This window comes from Cavia porcellus, unplaced genomic scaffold, assembly GCF_034190915.1.
Source record: "Cavia porcellus strain 051 isolate PalLab524CR breed Dunkin Hartley unplaced genomic scaffold, mCavPor4.1 scaffold_8, whole genome shotgun sequence".
NCBI lineage: Eukaryota > Metazoa > Chordata > Mammalia > Rodentia > Caviidae > Cavia > Cavia porcellus.
Window position 1 is genome coordinate 5,507,252 of NW_026947491.1, and position 18,694 is coordinate 5,525,945.

General features: G+C 44.0%; 1 pseudogene; it reads left to right on the forward strand.

Moving 5' to 3' along the window:
* The window catches only part of LOC106025319 (NBAS subunit of NRZ tethering complex-like), a 152,788-nt pseudogene that overhangs the window by 85,453 nt on the left and 48,641 nt on the right, over positions 1-18,694 (forward strand).

The window sequence follows — 18,694 nt, forward strand, 5'->3', positions numbered from 1 at the left end:
AATTGTTGAGTCTAAGGGGATAGTTACATTGTGAAGAAGTTGCAATAAAAATCATGTGGGAATGGTCATGGTAAAGAAGTACTGGCCCCCTTCTTGAGGCCCCTTGGGTGGGCCTGGGTTTTGGCTAGGGATGCTGAAATTTCCTAAAATGCACAGCTCAGATGTGGCTTGGAGAGGACCAGGCTCACTGAGCAACACTAGCAATCTGAGTATCCTCACAGTTCACATTTCCATCTCACAGGTGGTCATTGCATTGTCTGTCAGGTTTTTCACTGTGGACTCCCACTCCTGAAACTCTTACTTCCTTGTGAAGCTGTTTATAAAGTCCTGAAGGAAGCCAGGTGTCAAACACTGTACTCCATGAAACAGCAGTTTTTTCTCTCTAAAGGAGAAAGTACTTTTCAGTTTAAAGCCTCCACTGTGATGAGAGGCAGATTTAAAAATGCATCTCCTTTGTGACCTAACCTGTTCCCATTTCAGATTCTTTACCAGAGAGTGAATTCCCAAATCCACGTGGAAGGAGGAGAGGGTGTCAGTGTCTCGGCAGTGGTTGGTAGGGCCCCTCATGAGGTGAGCTGAAGGGGATGGAATCCACTTTGGGGAGTGGCTGGAGTGCATTGAGATGAGATGGGTCAGCTGACCTCAGTGTGAGTGGGGCATGCCATGAGTGTAGTGTAACATTATACAGAAAGGTCACAAGACAACTGTCCAGCTCAACAAATTATCACCTCCCCAACAAAAAAAATCCATGAAGTCCCTTTGCAGGTAAAGCAGTAGCATGTAAGCAGCTACTGGGTCTCTTGGCCTCTTCTCGTAGAACTTTTCGCCCTTCTGTCCTCTTGCAGAGATCACCACTCTCCTGGCTAGCCCCTATAGCCAGTCTTTGTGGTTTTTATTTTTATTTTAAATAATTTAATACCTGCTCCACTCTAACACAGTAGTGTAATTTTCGGTTTTTTATGTTATACTGTTTTATCTGTTTTTTATGTTACGTTTTGTTTATGTTTTATGTTACACTGTTAATATTATGCTTACAAGATTCATCTGTGCTATTAGAATATGTATTACAGTTTATCCATTCTAATGTTGAATGACACTTGTTTCTATTTTACGTCAAAAAATAATCATTGTGTACATGTATGTAGCAGGCATGGGCACACAAATATGCCTGGCACTGAAAGTGTGCATTGTTATATGTAGATGTATCCAATCTAACCAGGTAATGCTGAAGTACTTTTATTTTAACTGATCATACTTTTAAAGCAGTGCATGTATATTAGCCAGCTTTCCTATTGCTGACACACAGTACCCACCACCCACAATTTAGAGGAGGAGAGGTTTAATTTGTTGGCTCATGGTTTCAGGAGATTCAGTCCATAGTCATCTAGCTCTGAGGCGGGAACACAAAGGCAGTAGGGTGTGGTGGAACAAAGATGGTGGAGCAAAGATGGTTTGTGGTGACTAGAATAATAGGAAAACAGCACCAGAGGAAGTGGCCAGGGACCAGACATGGACCTCCAAGACCACGACTCCATGACCTTCCCAGACACATCCACAAGTATCCTCCAGCAATCCACTAGGCAATCCCAGAACCAGTTGGTTGACATTACCAAACCTAACCATGACAATGGGATTATCACATATGCCAATTCAGTTCTTCAGTACCTATCCTTTTAAGCATGTAGTGGTATCTAGTTATGATTTTTAAATTATTTTTTGTTTTGCAGAAAATAAAACTAAACAAAATAAAACAGAATAGAGGCAATCAAAACAAAACAATGAAAGCAATACAGCATTTCAAAATAATAGGAAATCAACAATGGCTACTATTATGCCTCTTGTTATCTTCAAAGTAGCTGCCTATACTATAAAATATAATAAAATCAAATGAAACAGTATAAAATCAATCAGAATAAAGCAATGAAAATGATAGAGGACTTCAAAACAAGATAATAGGAAAGCCCCTGGAATTTAGCAAGAAATCAATAATGACTATATTAATGTGTCTTATCTTTGAAATAGCTACCTATAACATCAGATATAATAAAATTAAACAAAACAGAACAATGAAAATGGTCCCCGACTTCAAAACAAGACAATGGGAAATTAATGGTGGCTACCACCTTCCCTTTTTAGACGTTTTCTTCCCTTTCACTGTCACAATATCTGTTGTACATTTTGGATCCCACCATTGCCTTCAGTTTCCTACACTAGCGAGACAGCACAATTTTCATCCATGTGAGTCTGAACCATTTCACCCATGAACATGATCTCAAGTTGCATGCATTTACCTACAGAGCCCTGTGATTGTCCTTTCTAGCTGAGTAGCTTTCCATTATATAAAAATACCATATCTTTCTTATGCATTCTCTGGTTAATAAGCAAGCTACCCTGGCTTTTTCCTGGTTTCCTGTTGCATGAAGAATTGTTTTCTCTCCTTTGACCTTTAGTGTATGAATTTCCTTTTGAGTTACATGTTCTTGTATACCACATATTGATGGATCCTCTCTCCTACTCCATCCTGCCGGTGTTTATTTTTGTTGGTCATCTATGTTAATGACTATGGCCACTGTGCACTGGCTCATCTCTGTCATGTTCTTTTCCTGCCATTGGCTCCCTACTTTTCCCCTCTGTTCAGTTGAGTGCTGCATTCCGTGATCTCCCTCTGCTGCTGTTCCTGGAAAAATGGTCATTTTTTATCTCTGTCTAGAGTATCCTTCAGTACTCTTTGTAGGGCTGCTTTGGTCATCATGAATTCCTTCAGCTATTCTTAGTTATGAAAGTATCTTGTTTCTCCATTAATTTTGGAAGATACTTTTGCAAGTTGTTTTCTTTGAGGACTTGAAATACTTTATTCCAACCTCTTCTTGACTTGATGGTTTGTGTTGAGAAATCTGTCATGATTCTGATGGATTTTCCTTTATAGGAGATCTGTTTCTTCTAACAGCTTTTAATGTTCTGTTCTTGTGCTGAATTTCTGGGGTCTTGATTATTGTATGTCTGGGTATAGATTTATTTTGATTATGGGCAGGTAGTTGGAGTTTTGTATATCTCACTTATCTGTATGTCAGGTCTTTTTCTCATGCTTGGGAAGTTTTTGCTATTACTCGAGTAAAGTCTTTTTATGTCATTTGTGTTGACTTCTGCTTTTTCGCTGACACCTGTCAGTCTTTTTTCTTTGCATTGTCTTGCAGCCGTGGAATTGTTATTTCCTGGTTCCTTCTTTCTTTTAAGAGATCTTTCCTTTGTCAATCACTAGTTGCAATCCTTTCTTTAAGGTCTGAGAGTTTATCTTCACTTCTGTTCAGGCAGTTTTGCAGCTTTTGATGGAAGTTTTGATTTCCTGAAGTCTCTTTGAATCTGTGTCATGCATTCCAGTTCTTTCCTATATTGCTTATTCACTTTCCATCATTTTCCTATGCTGCTCTTTATCTATGTCTTCTTAAGATATGCTCAGCAGTCCTTTCATTATGCCTGTCATCTCTTCCTTTACCTGAGATATTATTTCTGTTCTGATTTCTTTTACAGCCTCATGAACTAGTTTCTTTACTTCAGGTGTCATCATCCCAGAAATTTCAAGTAAGCAGCTTTTAATTTCTTCCATGTGTGTTTCTCTTGGACTTGTTCTGTGCGGGCTGGAAGCCAGAGATTGCCTTTTGCTCCTTTGTCTTGACATTTTCCTGGATTCTTCTGAACAAGCCAGTTGTGGGGTCTGAGGCACTTCCTGAATTGGTCACCCATCCGCATTGCAGGGGAATGGGTCAGGCACCTGGGTTTCTCCTAACCTAGGTTCCTGGGGAGGCAGTGGAGTGCAGGTTGGACTTCTCCAGACATAATTCGGTTTCTCCGTGGTGTGGCTGGCTGGTTCTGCTAGTTCACATTGGCTATAGGTCCGTGATGGTGGCCATCAGGCTTACAGGGGTAGGGCTGGCTGCTGCTTCTCTGGCTCAAGCTGACTGCTCGTAAGAGGGTCCTGATGCTGCCTGTGTGCACTCAGGGGTTGGGCTGGCTCTCTAGTTATGATTTTGATAGTCACTTTTCTAATTACATGAAATGGAGTTATCTCGGGAGAGATTCCTTTTGCGAAGTACCTGTTGTTTTATCACCCATTTTGTATCAAAACTTTTGTTCTTTGTCTTTTCTTTGTTGAGATTTTTATGGATCAAGTTACTGGAACTGATTCAGTATGTGTATCTCATGGTAGTCCATCTGGGAGAGAAAAGAGGAGGCACATATCCCTGACAGTTGTTTTCTGTAGATCAGTGTTTGATATGTGGGTTTAAGTTTTTCATGACCCCCACATCATGGGGTTGGGCTTTTTACTTAAATGACAGCAGCCCAGTTTCTGATGTTTTAACTGGGTAAATTAAGAGATAACAATCCTCTTTACCACACTATCCCGTCAAGTGGTCATCTTCTCCATAGTGTAAAATTTTGTTCACTCCTCTAGCATTTATTTTGGAAGATACATGAGACCAGAAGCTAGGTGCACACGGCTTTTTCTTGTAAATTGGCTGAAGCTATCTTAATGAGCACACTGGTACTCATGCACTGTGTAGTACTTTTTGTACTTTGGTACAAAACTTCTGTTGTGGAATCTGTTCATGGAGTCAGGGCAGAGGTATGTAGGCTTTGCCCACAGTAGGTTGTGTGCAGTTCCCAGCCCCTTCTTGTGTAGTGCTGGGAAGTCAAGGCACTGTACCAGAGCTGTATACACAGCCTTTTTTGTGTTTATTTGTTGTTGAGGCCAGATCTCACTAAGCTGCCTGTGCTGTCCTTCCACTTGGATCCTGGAGCTGCAGCCTCCCAGAGTGCTCGGGTTGCTGGTGTGTATGGCTATAGCCAGTCCCATTTCTTTTGAATTAAAAAGGAACTTGGTGAACATATTGGACACATGTGTGTTCCTCTTCAGTGCTGAGTGACTCGAGGCTCTCAGTGAGGTTTGTGGGGTGACATTTCGCCTTGTGAAGTCTATGCCTGTATCTGCTGCAGTGTTGGACACAGGACTGCTGACCACTAGTGCTGTCCTGGTGAGGGAAGTGATCCACAGCTGTACGGGCCAGAGTGGTAACCACCAGTCACATGCAGCTTTTGAGCACTGGAAACATGGCTAGTGTGAGTAAGGAGTTGCATTCGTAGTTATATTTAACCTTCATTTATAGTCAAATAAAACGTATGGATTACGTTGGACATCACAGCTGTGAAAAATCCAGCATTCATTGGAGCATGCACAACAGTGTGCAGACTGGACTTGTAGTTGTCCTCCCTAGCTGGAAGCTGGAGCATTTCTAGGAGCCCGCAGGTTGTGGAACGCCTCATCCCTAGATATGTTTTCATTGATTACCATATCACTTGGCAATTACTTGGTTTGCCCCAGTGCACATGGAAATACATTGCTGTCTGCTGTATTTGCTGTGTAGGATCGAGCAGTGCTTACAGTAGCCAGGGACCACCGGTGCTTGGTGGGTACACGTGAAGGAGGAGTTGGCTCTGAGAATGCAGCTGAAGCCCTGCTCTCCTCAGAAGAGCTGTTCGATTAGCACATGTTCAGGACTCGCAGCTGTGCTGGTCTTGGGGAACTGGCATGCACACTCATGGCATCTCAGTCCTGGGACTCCCCTTTCCCCTCCTCCCATGTCTCCTTCCATCTCGACAGTCTGCTTCCTTTTTTCCCGCCGTCTCTCCTTATTTTGCTTGATGACCTTCTTTCTGTGAAATCTTAACCCAAGACTTGGGTCCTTTGGGCCTCTGGTCCCCTGTGTCCTGCTCCATCTCCCTCCAAATGTCTCTGGCCCTGGCTCTTGGGCTGCCTTTCAGATGTCTGTGAGTTCCGGGCTCTGCTGCACCCTTGGTGTTGCAGGTAGTTATGGCCCTTCCTCTGCCTCTGCTGCCCTTCTTGTCTTGTTCTGGGACTCTCACCCCTTTCCTGCTGTTCCTCCCTGCTGTTTCCCTTGATGCCTCCAGGTGTTCCCTCCCCTGTGTTGCCCAAGCGTGCGTGCATCTTTCTGATTCTGCATTTTGTGCTGTGATGTGGTAACTGGAAGTGTGTCATTAATCTCTGTTCTGTCCTCACAGAGTGCCTGTCACATAGGGCCTGGTGAACCTTTGATAAAGCGCATAATGATTAGGCTGTGTTAAAAAATAAAAACAGGAGGTAGAGTTTTAATTTTAAAATCCACAGGATGAAAATGAAGAACTTTCACTTTGTCTCACAGGTGCTGTGAGATCCACCGGGTTTAGCTGAGGTGAGGGTTGCGTCACCGCTCTGTTCACTGTGGAGTCACCATAGCTTCCCAGTGAGCTCTGCTCCCTGAGCTTACCTGTGAAAACCTCTCGGGGCTTTTGAGTTTCTCATTTTTTACTACTGCAATGAACCAGAAAGGATCGGCTGGGCCCCTCTGTGGCTTCTCTGAAAAGAGTTGCAAATCTCTTAGGGACGGAAAGGGATTCTTCCATGTTGACTTCGTTTCTGGAGTATTTTTGTCCTTAAAAGCTTTCCTGTCTTCCTTTGTTCTGCTCCCCCAAATCATAATAGATATAGAGCCCAGAGAGTTCCAATCCAAGCCCTCAATGAACACATTATGGCTTTGATTCATGAAGCACATTTCAGGATGTTATAGCTGCTGTTACTAGATTAAAATAAAGTGTGAGCTGTAAGATGCTGTGTTTCAAACATCAACAGCAGATATAACCACATTAAATTATAACTCACAAATGAGAGCTGACTCTGTAATCTGTGTAATGCCCAAGACTTTCATTACCTCAGTTGTGAAAATAATGATTTTATTTATATATCCGAGCAACATAAAGATATAATTGTTATATTGTAGCATTTGCATTAGTACAAGTGGATACTACAAATTTTAAGATAATGCTTTTATCTCACTGAACAAGATTCTTGCTTATAAATAGAACAAAATGCAGACTTTATGAAGTAATTACAAAATTACACATTTCCGGTTGGTTATTATGCCTTTTAGATGAAACAGAATTCTGCCACTTAGAGCATATTAACATTTTTGTTTAACTAGTATTAGTTATATTACTTAGCCAATGGTGTTTTCTCCAGATAAATTTAATTAGAGTTAGAAATGGATTATGTACAGGGTTCCCATTAAAAAAATCATTTTCACTGTGGGAAAACTTGTTATGATCATTTCAAGTGGCCACACATTTATGCAATTGGACTAATTAATGTTTAAAACTCAAGCATGGTCCACGCATGGAACTATTTGGAGTGTTTTAAATGGATTGTTTAGAAATACTATACTATTTTTAGAAATACTGTGCTTAAATAAAAGCAAGTGAAATGGCAGTTGTTTCAGCACCATAGCCAGCACCAGTTCCTGCTCGCTGTTGATGGACAGGTGAGTTGTGGCCACTTTGCTCTTAGGGTAATGTTAACGTGAATGCCAATATTCAAGTTCTTTATGAAAATATGTTTTCAGTTCTCATGCAGGTACCTAGGAGTAGAATTGCTATATTGTGTAGCATGTTATTGTGTTTCATGTTAGAAAAAACAGCCAAAGTATTTTCCAAAGTAGCTGCCCATTTTTACATTCCCACGAGGCATGTGTTTAGATTCCAGTTCTCCCTCCTCACTGCCTAGCTCTTTGTCTGGCTCTGTCCCTGGAGTTTTGACTAAAGCCATGCTCACACATATGTCTCATCATCATGTTGTTATTTGTATACCTAGTAACTAATCACAGTGACCATCATTTGGTGTACTGATTGGTCATTCCTATATCTCTTTTGGTGAAATGGCTATTCAGATAGTTTGCCCATTTTTTAAACTGGGTCATTTGACTCATTAGTAATCTAAAAGAGTTTTTTGGTTTTTGGTATATTTTTCTTTTTATTCCAGATATGTCTTGTATCAGATTTGTGATTTGAAATGTGTTTCTCTCAATGTCTGACTTGAATTTTTATTTTATTAGTGGTGGTTTTTGAAGTGCAAGAGTGTTTAATGTTGCTAAAATCCTGTTAATATTTTTCCTTCATTGCTTATGTTTTTGATGTCCTAAGGAATCTGTGCCTAATGCAATGTTGTGAAGATTTACTCCTCTGCTTTTTATCTAGTTTTTTAGTTCTCACATTTATTGATGTGTAATAATAAAACTATGCTTTTATATGAAATAAGGTAGACATGACATGCAAAAAGATGAATTTAAACATTACAGTATACCGTATACAAAAATTAATGTAAAAGAGCCACATGTTTCTTTTTATATTTCATGTTAATTTGTTCTTAATAGATTTAAATATGGGATATCTTATTTCTTAAAAGTAAAAAAAAAGATGGCAATTATCTGTGGTAAGATATTAACATCTGCTAACATTATTAATGTATACCTGGATAAATGGCGTGACTATACTTTCTGCTTTTTAAAATATAAAAGTGATTTAATCCACAGGTGTTGCTATACATTAAAAGCAGAGTTCTCCCTTTTTTTGCTCTGATGAATCTCAGTGCTCAGAAGTTAACACTTTTAGCCCGTGCTTACCCTTCCACATTTTTCTGAGATAGACAGCTTTCCTATGTGGCTCTGCTCTGACTGCTTGTTCTTAACTAAGGTGAATCTGTCCTTGTTTTCACTTTGCAGCTTGAGCTTTATACTCTTGTGCATAGACTCTGGCCTCGTCATTCACTGTATGTTGACCACTTAGGTAATGAGAGCATGGTGTTCATTGGGTGTGTGTACCACGATTTATTTGTCATCTCCTTTCCTTTTGAGCATTTAGACTGTGTCCACTTTTTTCTATTTTATACTGAACTGCTTTGACCATTTAATGCATGTACTTTTGTGCCTGAGCACTGTCACTCAGGGCTGGGGGTTTCCTGACTCTGTGTAGTTTCTCTGCCTGCAGTGTGAGTGTACACTTTGTCTGTTACCATCTGATGCAAGCACTTTACAGAAAGATACTTTTCCTGTTTCTGACCTTGTCTGAGGAGCATTCTCTGAGAAGGCTTGGATGCACAGTCCTGATGTAACATAGGAGGGTGGCATGGTTCCGAAATGCTCAGCATGCCCGCTGGCACCCCTTGGTCTTCACCATCCGGGCACACAGGGCTCTCCCTGGTCCAAAACCATTGAGCGTGCGGGCAGCTCTCCCTGTCTGCCTCTAGGTACTGTGTTAGCAGGGACAGTCTGCTGCTTAAACAGGGAGCACAGCACAGGAAGGGGCAGAATTGGCGAATCTACAGCTTAGATCTCCATTCTTCACCTCCTCTCAGCAGTTAGAATTCCAGGGTTGTTGACTTTTACCCTGCCTTTTTTCATAGCACCTGTGCCTACCTGCCTGCCTGCCTGCCTGCCTGCCTGCCTGCCTGCTTGCCTGCCTGCCTGTCTTGTCTGCCTTTTTGAGACAGGGTCAAGGATGGCCTAGAGCTCACTTTGTAGCTCAGGTTAGTCTCAAACTCATAATGATCCTCCTGCCTTAGCCTCCTGTGCTAAGTAAGGCATGTGCTACCACACCTGGCTCCATGCATTTCTAATACATTTGTTTTGTGATATTTTCAAGGAGCTTTTAGCAATAAGGCATAGGGTTTTACTTTTTCTCTGGGTCTGCTGTTTAAATCCACTTGCAGACTTTTCTGAAGATGATGCATCTGCCTGGTCTGCTTGTTTCCGGGTGGGGTATGGTACTGCCTTCTCTTCCAGGCAGAATTATGGTGTTGCTTTCTCAGTGGCTTAGTGTGTACCACTCTGAGGACTTCCGCTGCATGCCTGGCTTAGCAGGGGCTGCATCTTTCTCGTCCTCTCTTCCCTTACTTATTCTTTGCGAGGCCTTGGCTCCTCACCACTTTGCCATAGTAGCTTGCCTCTGCTCACCAGTGAGCTCATGTTACACACCTGTTCAGCTTGGACCCTTCCACCCACCCCACCCCTGATTTATCACTGTGCTCTCAGGCTCCTTCCTGTCCCCACAGCACCCGCCCCAGAACAGTGGTCTTCCTGCAGAGGCTCCCATGTCAGGAAACTGCAGCTCCATCCTTTCAGTTGTTCTCATCAGAAACCTTCCTGTGGTCCTTGACTCTTTCCTCAGCACCACATGGCTGAGTTTTTGGCTCTGTGTCTCACAGTGGACTTGGAATTGGACTCCTTCCCATTACTGCCACTCCTTCACTGGCCTCGTGATTCTGCCTCACTGGACCCCAGGAGACACCATGGGCCTCCCACTTATACTCCTTCTCCCCCGTCTGTGCTCACCAAGGCAGCCAGAGTGATTACTTACTGCACACACCTTGCCTGACTGCGCGCACCTTGCCTTAAAGTATTTCACTTGGAGTGAGACTAAGTTACTGCAGGTCCCATGAAGACGCTAGTGCTGTCCTCTCCAACATTGTTTGGCTTTGTGTCCCTCTCCCACCTGCAGCATCCGTATTCTGCCTTCAGACATCTCCAGCATGCCTGGCAGCTAGGCCCCTGTGCTGGCTGCTTCTACTCAATGCTTTCCTCCCTAACATGAGGTTGATAGGTCCCCTTGGCCCTCGCAGGAGTCTCTGAAATGTCACCTGATAGGATTTTCAGTGCGGTTAAAAAGAGAATATAAAAATAAAAATGGCCTTTATTCTAAGGATGCAGAGAGAAACTCCATGACCACCGGGGCCTGGCTTTCTCTGCTGTACACGTGCTGTGGAGGGCATACGTATAGTTTTTGTCTGGGGTGGTGCCTAAAGGTGGCATTGCTGATGCTGGAGTAGCTGATTGGAACTCTTTTCTCGCCACAAGTAAGTTGCCTGGGGGACTGGGAAGATGACCTCAAGGTAAATGTCTCTTGGTCCCGCCTCCCACTGCTGTAGTGTCCTATCTAGGGCAAAATCCTTTCATCACCTTATGAAAACCTTCCCGCCCTCACACATGAAGCCCTTGGCCCCCACACAGCCACACTGTACTCTCTTGCTGTCTGGTGTCACTCGGCTGTCTCTCCTGGCACGCTTTCTTTTCTTTCTTTTCTTCTTTCAGTGTGAATTCTCCGAGGCAGTTGTTTGGTTTTGCACTTATTTCCAGCATCTTGGAACACAGCTGTGTCCTAGGCGCTTGTTGCCGTAGTGATGAACAAATGAGGGAAGTGTCCTCGGCCAGGGTGGGCAAGTGAGCACTGTGGAAGGGAGGGTAGGAATGGGCTTTGATTGGGAAGGTTCTCACTTCTTGGGGTAAGGGCAACTGCCTGATTTGCCCCCCTTTCCTAGTGTACTATAGGGCCCTCAGGAGCAGGAAGCATAGCTCAGTCCTAAACCTAGGCATGTCAAAAATAGGTGTTTAGTAACTTACTTTGTGGGTGCATTTAGAATCCAAATACACCAAAAGTAATTTTAAAAATTGGCATAGAAATATGCTTTGTACACATCTATTTTTTCTTGAATACATCTTCCTTAATCTCGATCCAAGATTGCTAGGAAACTCAAGAAGGCTGGTCCTTGAATCTCCTGAAGTCGTCGCCTCTCGCCGTGCGTATCTCTTCATGACTCTGTCTGTGGAAGTGCATCTGCCCGTGCATTCAGTTTCCCAGGGAAGGAACTGACTTTCTCCAGAAGTGTCAGGGGGCTCCTGCTTTGCAAGGGAAAGCAGCTGAGAGGTAGCTGGGGCTGCTCTTCAGCACCCGAGCTAAGGCAGCCAGACCTGAAAGTGGTGGGCTCCATGGAGTGTTTCCTGCTGCTGCTTCCGGGAGGCGCTTATCGTAGTAGCCCAAGGAGTGCAGTCTAAACGACTTCAGCTGGTGACATTTGCAACAAGTTTTCACTATAGAGAAGCTCTGTCTGTGCTTGTGTTGAAGGGGAAGGGCTAGCAGGTTGGGTTGAGCACTGCCTGACTGTTGTCACCTTGCTGGTTGCTGCGTACCTTCTGCCAAATCAGTCCTTCCATTGCTGGATGACTTGGGAGTGAGTCCATCATGCACAGTTGACAATGCCGTGAGCTGCGAGCTGTGCCCCCATGTGTGACGCTGCCCTTGTTCCTGTGGTCCTATTTGGTAATGGAATTTTTGTTGTAGGATTTGAAAAATATTATTAGTGCTTAATGAGTTAACCTTAGAGTCATGTAGCACACTTGACATTAATGAGATTTAATGTTAAATTTTATGCTGGGAATTGTTGATTTGGTTTTGGGATTTAATGTATTCTAACTGTTATACATTCCCAATTAATTAGCCATGTGCCTCTATGAGTATAAAAAATGCCAGCAGTAATTACTTCAGGAGTGAATTTTGCCTAACGTCTTTTTTCTCTTCTCATTATTATGATGTTGAAAGAAAACTATTTTCCTTTTTGGGACTCTGGCCACACTATGATCTTGATGATGGCTCTTGAATTCAATGCTTATTCTCTGGTCTAAATGAGCCTCTTCTTTCTCCTCTGCAATTCTCCTTAGGGTAGTCTCTTACAGAAAATCCTTTTATCACACAGATTTCTGAGTATGTGAATTTCATTTAACTTCTGAAATAGTCTTCTAAAGATCCTGTCTTAGGCCAGCCCATCCATGTGAAGAAGAAATAAAATGTAGGATCATTTTATGAAATAGAATAATGCTTTTATGGCTCACATATTTAGGCATCTTTTAATTGGTTTGATCTACCTCCAAATTAAATTATATTCTGTTTAAGCACTATATTTCTTATCATGTTTATATTTTTAATTCTGTACTTAGTTTAGTTGATTACATTAAAATCACTCAGTATGCCCTCTCAATTAAGAAGGTTCTAAAGATGAATGGGAATTGAAAATATGGTATGAAAGCTTCTTTGAATAACATTTACCTAAATAGACATAACATAGTAGGTTTTTGGAAATATGCCCTCAAACATTTTAATGGAGTAGTAAGACCAGACTTCTTAGACATACTTGTAGCTCCAAACTGCAGAAGTTTTCACATACTCTAAGGGTATAAAACATAGATAGTGCCCCTGCTCCTGAACAGCTTACTGTTGTATCAGGACAGACAAAAACAATTATTATATATATGATAGAAAACACATTTAAATTGCATATATAATCTTTATGAATGGATACAAGAATGGTAGTACGTGGTCTTAAGGTTCTACCTAGAGCAAAAATATTTCACGTCAAGAAAAACCTAGGAGAACATTTTTATAACCTTGGCATAGGCAAAGATTTTTTTCAGATGTGGTACAAAAGGAACAATTACAAAGTTACAAACTTGAATTACCTAATTTAAAGTGCCATTAAGATGATGAAAAGGTAATCCACAGAATAATAAAACATATTTACAATTAATGCCTGTAATACAGGATATGTATCCAGAATGCATCAAAATCTTGTGCATGTGAGTAATAAAGACAGACAAGATACCGGAAAATAGGCTAAAGGCTGCAACAGCTTCACAGAGGCCTCTCAGATGGCCCAAAAATATATGACGTGGCATCCAACTTCCTTATCACTGCAGAGGTGCAAATCAAAACCACTGAAAGGTGTTAGGTACTTAGCAGAATCGTGCAGTAAGAAGGCATGAAACATCATGAGTCATACATGGAGACACACGACTCAGTATTGCCAGTGAGAATGGAGACTGGTGCAGCCACTCCAGGAAAATCCAACTCAGTGTAGTAAGTCTGGCCAGTTTCTTGCTGTATGTCTCAGCAGTTCCACTACCAGCTGTTTACCTAGAAATTCACACTGTTCTCGGAAGATAATTGCTGGTGTGGTCAGGGCAGCATTACTGGTATTCGCTCAAAGCTGGCGTCTACCCCGTGCTCATCCACAAAGGAAAGGGTAAATCCTGGTGTATTCGCAAGTCTCATTGGAGACAGTGATGTGTTGAAGAGTCTTCAACTATCTACAGAAATAGGAATGAATTTGTGTAGTGTTGAATTTGTGTTCATGTGAAGTATAAAGGCAGGCAGAATACTCCATGCTGTGCAGGTTGGGACAGCGTTTGTCCCGGCAGTGGCGTGGCTAGGGTGAGCCCAGGGGTGGCTTCTGGAATTCTAGTGGCAGCCTATTCTGGTCAGAAGGCTGCCGTGTGTGTGTGTGTTAAAAATCAGCTAGTTATATGTATTCTCTTCATGCACTCTCTGGAAATTTCTACTTCAGAAACAATGTGTTCTAAAGGTCTGGAGCCAGGGGCTGGGGTATGGCTGGATGGTAGGGTGCTGTCCTGGCATGCGTGAGGCATTGTGTGGGTTATCAGAAAGGGCCTGGAGCTGGGCATGGCTTCCCACATCCTGGTCCCAGCTTCTGGAGAGGCTGAGGGGCCAACTTCCCTTGAGCCCAGGAGTGCAAGACCAGCGACAGCACAATAAGACTGTGTCTCAGAATAAAAAGGAAAACAAAGCCTATGTGTGGGTTAGAGAGAAAGATTACATGCTGGCAATTGTCTTTACTCATGGGACTGTGAATAAATATCGTCCTTTCTTCTCCTACAGTTCTATTTAAGGCCACCTTTTGTGAGCTTACCTGAGTTTTATAACATAGAAAAATAAATTAGTTTAAGTAAATGCACATACTGAGCACGTATGTGTGTGCGTGGCCCAGCACCCTGGAAGAGTCTCTCCAAGATGACCAAGGAAGGCATCCACCCTGGGCAGCTGCAGGTTTCAGCTGCGCCCTGCACCCCAGAACATACTCAGTATCACAGACCTAGCCCTCCGCTTTCTGGCTGTGATCTCATCAGGTCATTGCTTGTTTGACTCAATCAAGTTCAGTTCTAGCTATTATAAAGAACATTTTTTTTTTGCTTTTAATGGCAAATTAAGAGCTTATAAAGTCACTTAAAGGATGCAGGCTTCAGGAGAGTTGGTAACAATAACTGCTATGGTGTAGATCAGGATTTTAGATCTGATGCCCACAGGGGTGCAGGTGGGGTGGGAATCTGGGAGGGAACTTGCCTGCAGTGCTGCGCTGACAGTGCCAAGTTGCCGAGATGTGGGTGCGCACAGCAGCGTAGACGTGAGCCGTGTTACCACCCCAGGAAAACATGCCAGAAATGGAAACACGCAATCCACCAGCAGGAAAACCAGAAGTGGCAGAGTTATGGTTCCTACTGTAGTCTCCCTCCTGGAGTTCATGCACTGTGTGCCTTGGATCCAGAGGAGAGCAGGTCACAAGTGGAATGTCCTTGGGACGGAGTCAGGAGACTTGCTCCTTTTCCCCTGTTAGGGCCTAGGCCTGCGGCGGAAAGAGCTGCAGTACCAGGCTCAGCCTGAAGCCTGGGAGGCGCTGCCATGATTGATCTTAATACCAGCAATTTAACATGAGTTTCCCTTTATTAATATGCCGTTCATTTTTCTAGGTTGTTTTCATAGTTAAGTTCTTATTTGTAATTTTGATTTTTATCAAAATTTTGACTACTCTGATAGTCCTAGGTAAAAAAACTCATTGGAAACCATGTGGTTTTGGCTTGTTTTTATGGTGACAGCAGTCCAGAATAAATGCAGGTAGCCACAAGCAGCCAGGGCTGGGTAAATCGTGAGCACTGTTACTTGGCGGACTCGCTCCCTTTAGAGGTAGGAATAAAATGGAGGTTTGTGCAGGAGTGGTCAAATGAGAGGTTTGTTTTCTGTTGCTGTGAACTCTGCAACTTTAAAACACTGCAGTTGATTATTTTACCGACATGCCCTCAAGCCAGAAGCCTAACAGCTTGCGTGGTCTCTGCTGGTCTCCCAGACAAGAGCCCAAAAGCTGCAAAGAGAGGAGAGTTCCTACTGCTTGACCCCAAGGGTCAAACCCCCGTGTCTTTGGACCAAGGTCCGTGTTCCCCTGCTGGGTGTCACCTGAGATCAAACCAGGCCAAAAGGATGATGTTTAACATGTCTTTGTCTTCATGTCTGTTGTCTGGGCATTCTGAGCAGTCACCTTGTCACCCTCTGCTCTTTACTTATGTTGTGTGTTTTTGTTCTTGCTTTTTCGGCCGGTGAAGGCTGAGCCAGACAGTCCAGGCAGCGGCTCGGCTGACTTGTTGCGCTGGACCACTGCCACCACCATGAAAGTCCTGTCCAACACCACGACGACCACCAGGGCCATGCTGCAGGCCATCAGCAACAGGCAGTGGTGGAAGAGGTCTCTGACTTACCTCCGGCCCCTCCAGGTGAGCGCACAGCATTGCAAAGCCAGGCCCCTGGTGTACATCAGTTCTTAGTGCTGCTGCATCTTTGATGATTAAAATAACCTCTGGGGAGATCTAGGCCACCTGTGGGATAGAAGGGAGCCATCTGTTTCACAGAGTGAGATACACACTCGTGGAGGTGCAAAGGACACTGGCACACATTCGAGGGGGGGTGTCGTAGGTAAGAGTTAAAACTGAGTGGGTAAAAAGAAAATGTTTACTTTGGCGGTACTTCTGGCTTGTAGTTGGGCAGAGTGAGGAGCCAGCTTGGGCCATATCTCAGACCTTGGTTACACTCTGAAAGTGCCATCAGGACCAGCATGGAGCAGTTGAGTTGCTTGGAGGGACAGTTCAGCTATTGCTTTCTCTGCTGTCTTCTTTGTGCTCTCGAACTGCAGGCCTTTACTCTCACATTAGAAAACCATACCAGTTTATCCCAAACACTCACTGAGTTTCCCTTCTTTCCTTCCTCCCTCCCTCTCTTCCATTCACCCATCCTTCCTTCCATCCACCCATGGATCCATCCTTCCATCTGTCCTTCCATTTTCCCTTCCATTCATTCTTTCATCTGTCTATGCTTCCATTTTTCCTTCCTTCCATCCACCCACCCATCCATCCATCCTTCATCTAGCCCTGATCCATGCAGCACATTCTCTTTTTCTGTGGGTTAAGTGCTGTGCTCTGCACTGAAGACAGAATGGGCGACACATGCAGTTAATTCTCTTCTGGATGGCACATCCCTTTCACTGGTAGAAATGCACAAAAGCATCTGTGTGGTGCTGTGACGGTGGTGGTGAGGGCTGTGGAGATGAGTGAGGTGAGGTAAGTGGATCCCAAGTGACACTGGAGAAGGAAGTTGAATGAGAGAGAAGTTAGGCTTCTCAGAAAAGCACCGTTTTGGGCAGCAATGTGATTGAGTCTTGTAGAAATGTACAGAGCCGGGGCTGGGGATTTAGCTCAGCTGCATAACTACCTGCCTTGCAAGCAGGTGGTCGTGAGTTTGATCCCCGGTACCGATAAAAATGAAAAAGAAATGTACAGAGCCTTCCCGGGTATGTGCTTGACATCCTGTACAACGTAAAGTAGATGTCCCACCTGAAACAAAATACCCCAGAGCCACAGTTAAAGGGGAAAAGGTTTATTTACTGTTTATTTACAGTTTGCAGAGATTTCAGTCCACGGCAAGCAGGCAGGCATGAGCAAGCAAGGGGCAAGCACGGGTCTTTCTGTCCCTAGTATCTTACCCAAGCTACTCGGGGCTGGCAGCACTCACACCTTAATCACAGTGCCCTTGAGCCTAGCACTGCACCACAAATCTATCCCAGTGTCACACACTTTAGGTCCAGCCATCTGTGAAGAGCCCCTACCTCTGACCATCGGAAGCTTTGAGGGGCATTGAGACAGAGCCATGACAGCAGTCAAGTGTGGTTTGAGCAGCACAAACAAGCAGGAGGAGTGTGGGGGTGAGAGCAAAGGGGAGCAGGATCTTACCCTGAAAGTGCCACATGGGCTTTGGTGTGACGCAGCTGCGTGGCTCTGGGGGTGGAGGGGTGCAGTATGTGCTCACGGCTATCATAGTGAGGTCCTGTTGGTGTTATGCAGGCAGCTGCTGGCAGGAGTGAGGGGAGCAGTGTAGTCATTCTCTGCAGGACAGAGCTGTGGCTTACACCGGAGCGGCTATGAGCAGCTAGCAGAGAGGGGCGTGCTGCGGCTGTGCCTAGCGGCTCTGCTGACATTTTGCACATGGGACACAGGGCAGAGGAGGCCAGAGGGTGTGAGCCATGCAGCTGGGTGAGCTGTTCTGCACCTGAATTCAGGGTGAACCTAGGAATCTCTCATCACTTTGTACTTCATGCTGAATTATGATTATGATCATTTTCCTTTTCTCTGTTGGATGTTTCAAGGGTTTCATCCTTAAGTAAAATTTTAACACTGTACTTTTTTGTCTGCATTGCATTCTCCTTGCCAGACAAAATATCCACCGCCTACAAGTTAAGAGGAAAGGTTTATTTGGGCCCAGGGCTTGGAGAGGTTTCAGTCTACAGTCAGCATTACAGACAGGAGATGCTCGGGACATGGCAGACCAAGAGCAGAAGCTCCAGGGAGAAGAGTGTACGTACATGTGTACGTGCATACATATCTACCTACCTGGATAGAGCTATCTCCAGGCCATGCCCACAGGAACTCACCTCCCGCCTGCACACCCAGCTGTGATCCCCTCAGTGAAATGAGCTAGTGCCACATACCCACAGTCCAGGGTCACAGTGCCACTCTCATGAATCAATGTCAGACACCCATAGTCCAGTGTCAACCACCCATAACCAATGTAACATACCCCCATGATCTAGTCTCTTCCCCAAAGCCCACCTGTGAGCCCATGAGGCTTTGGGGGAACGTCTAACACTAAGCTACAGTGTTTCTTAAACATCAGCTGTCATAGCAGCAGCAGCAGCATCTTTGCTGTTGCCCTCCTAGTGCTTGGCAGGAGGTAGTTGCACTCACCTGGTAGAGTATCTCTTACTTGGTTCTTCCAGTGAGGAACTTAAGTCTATCTGAGGTGATCATAAAGACCATAATGAACTCTGCTAAGGAACCTATGGGGTTGTTCTCGGGGAGGCTGAGAACAAGTCTTC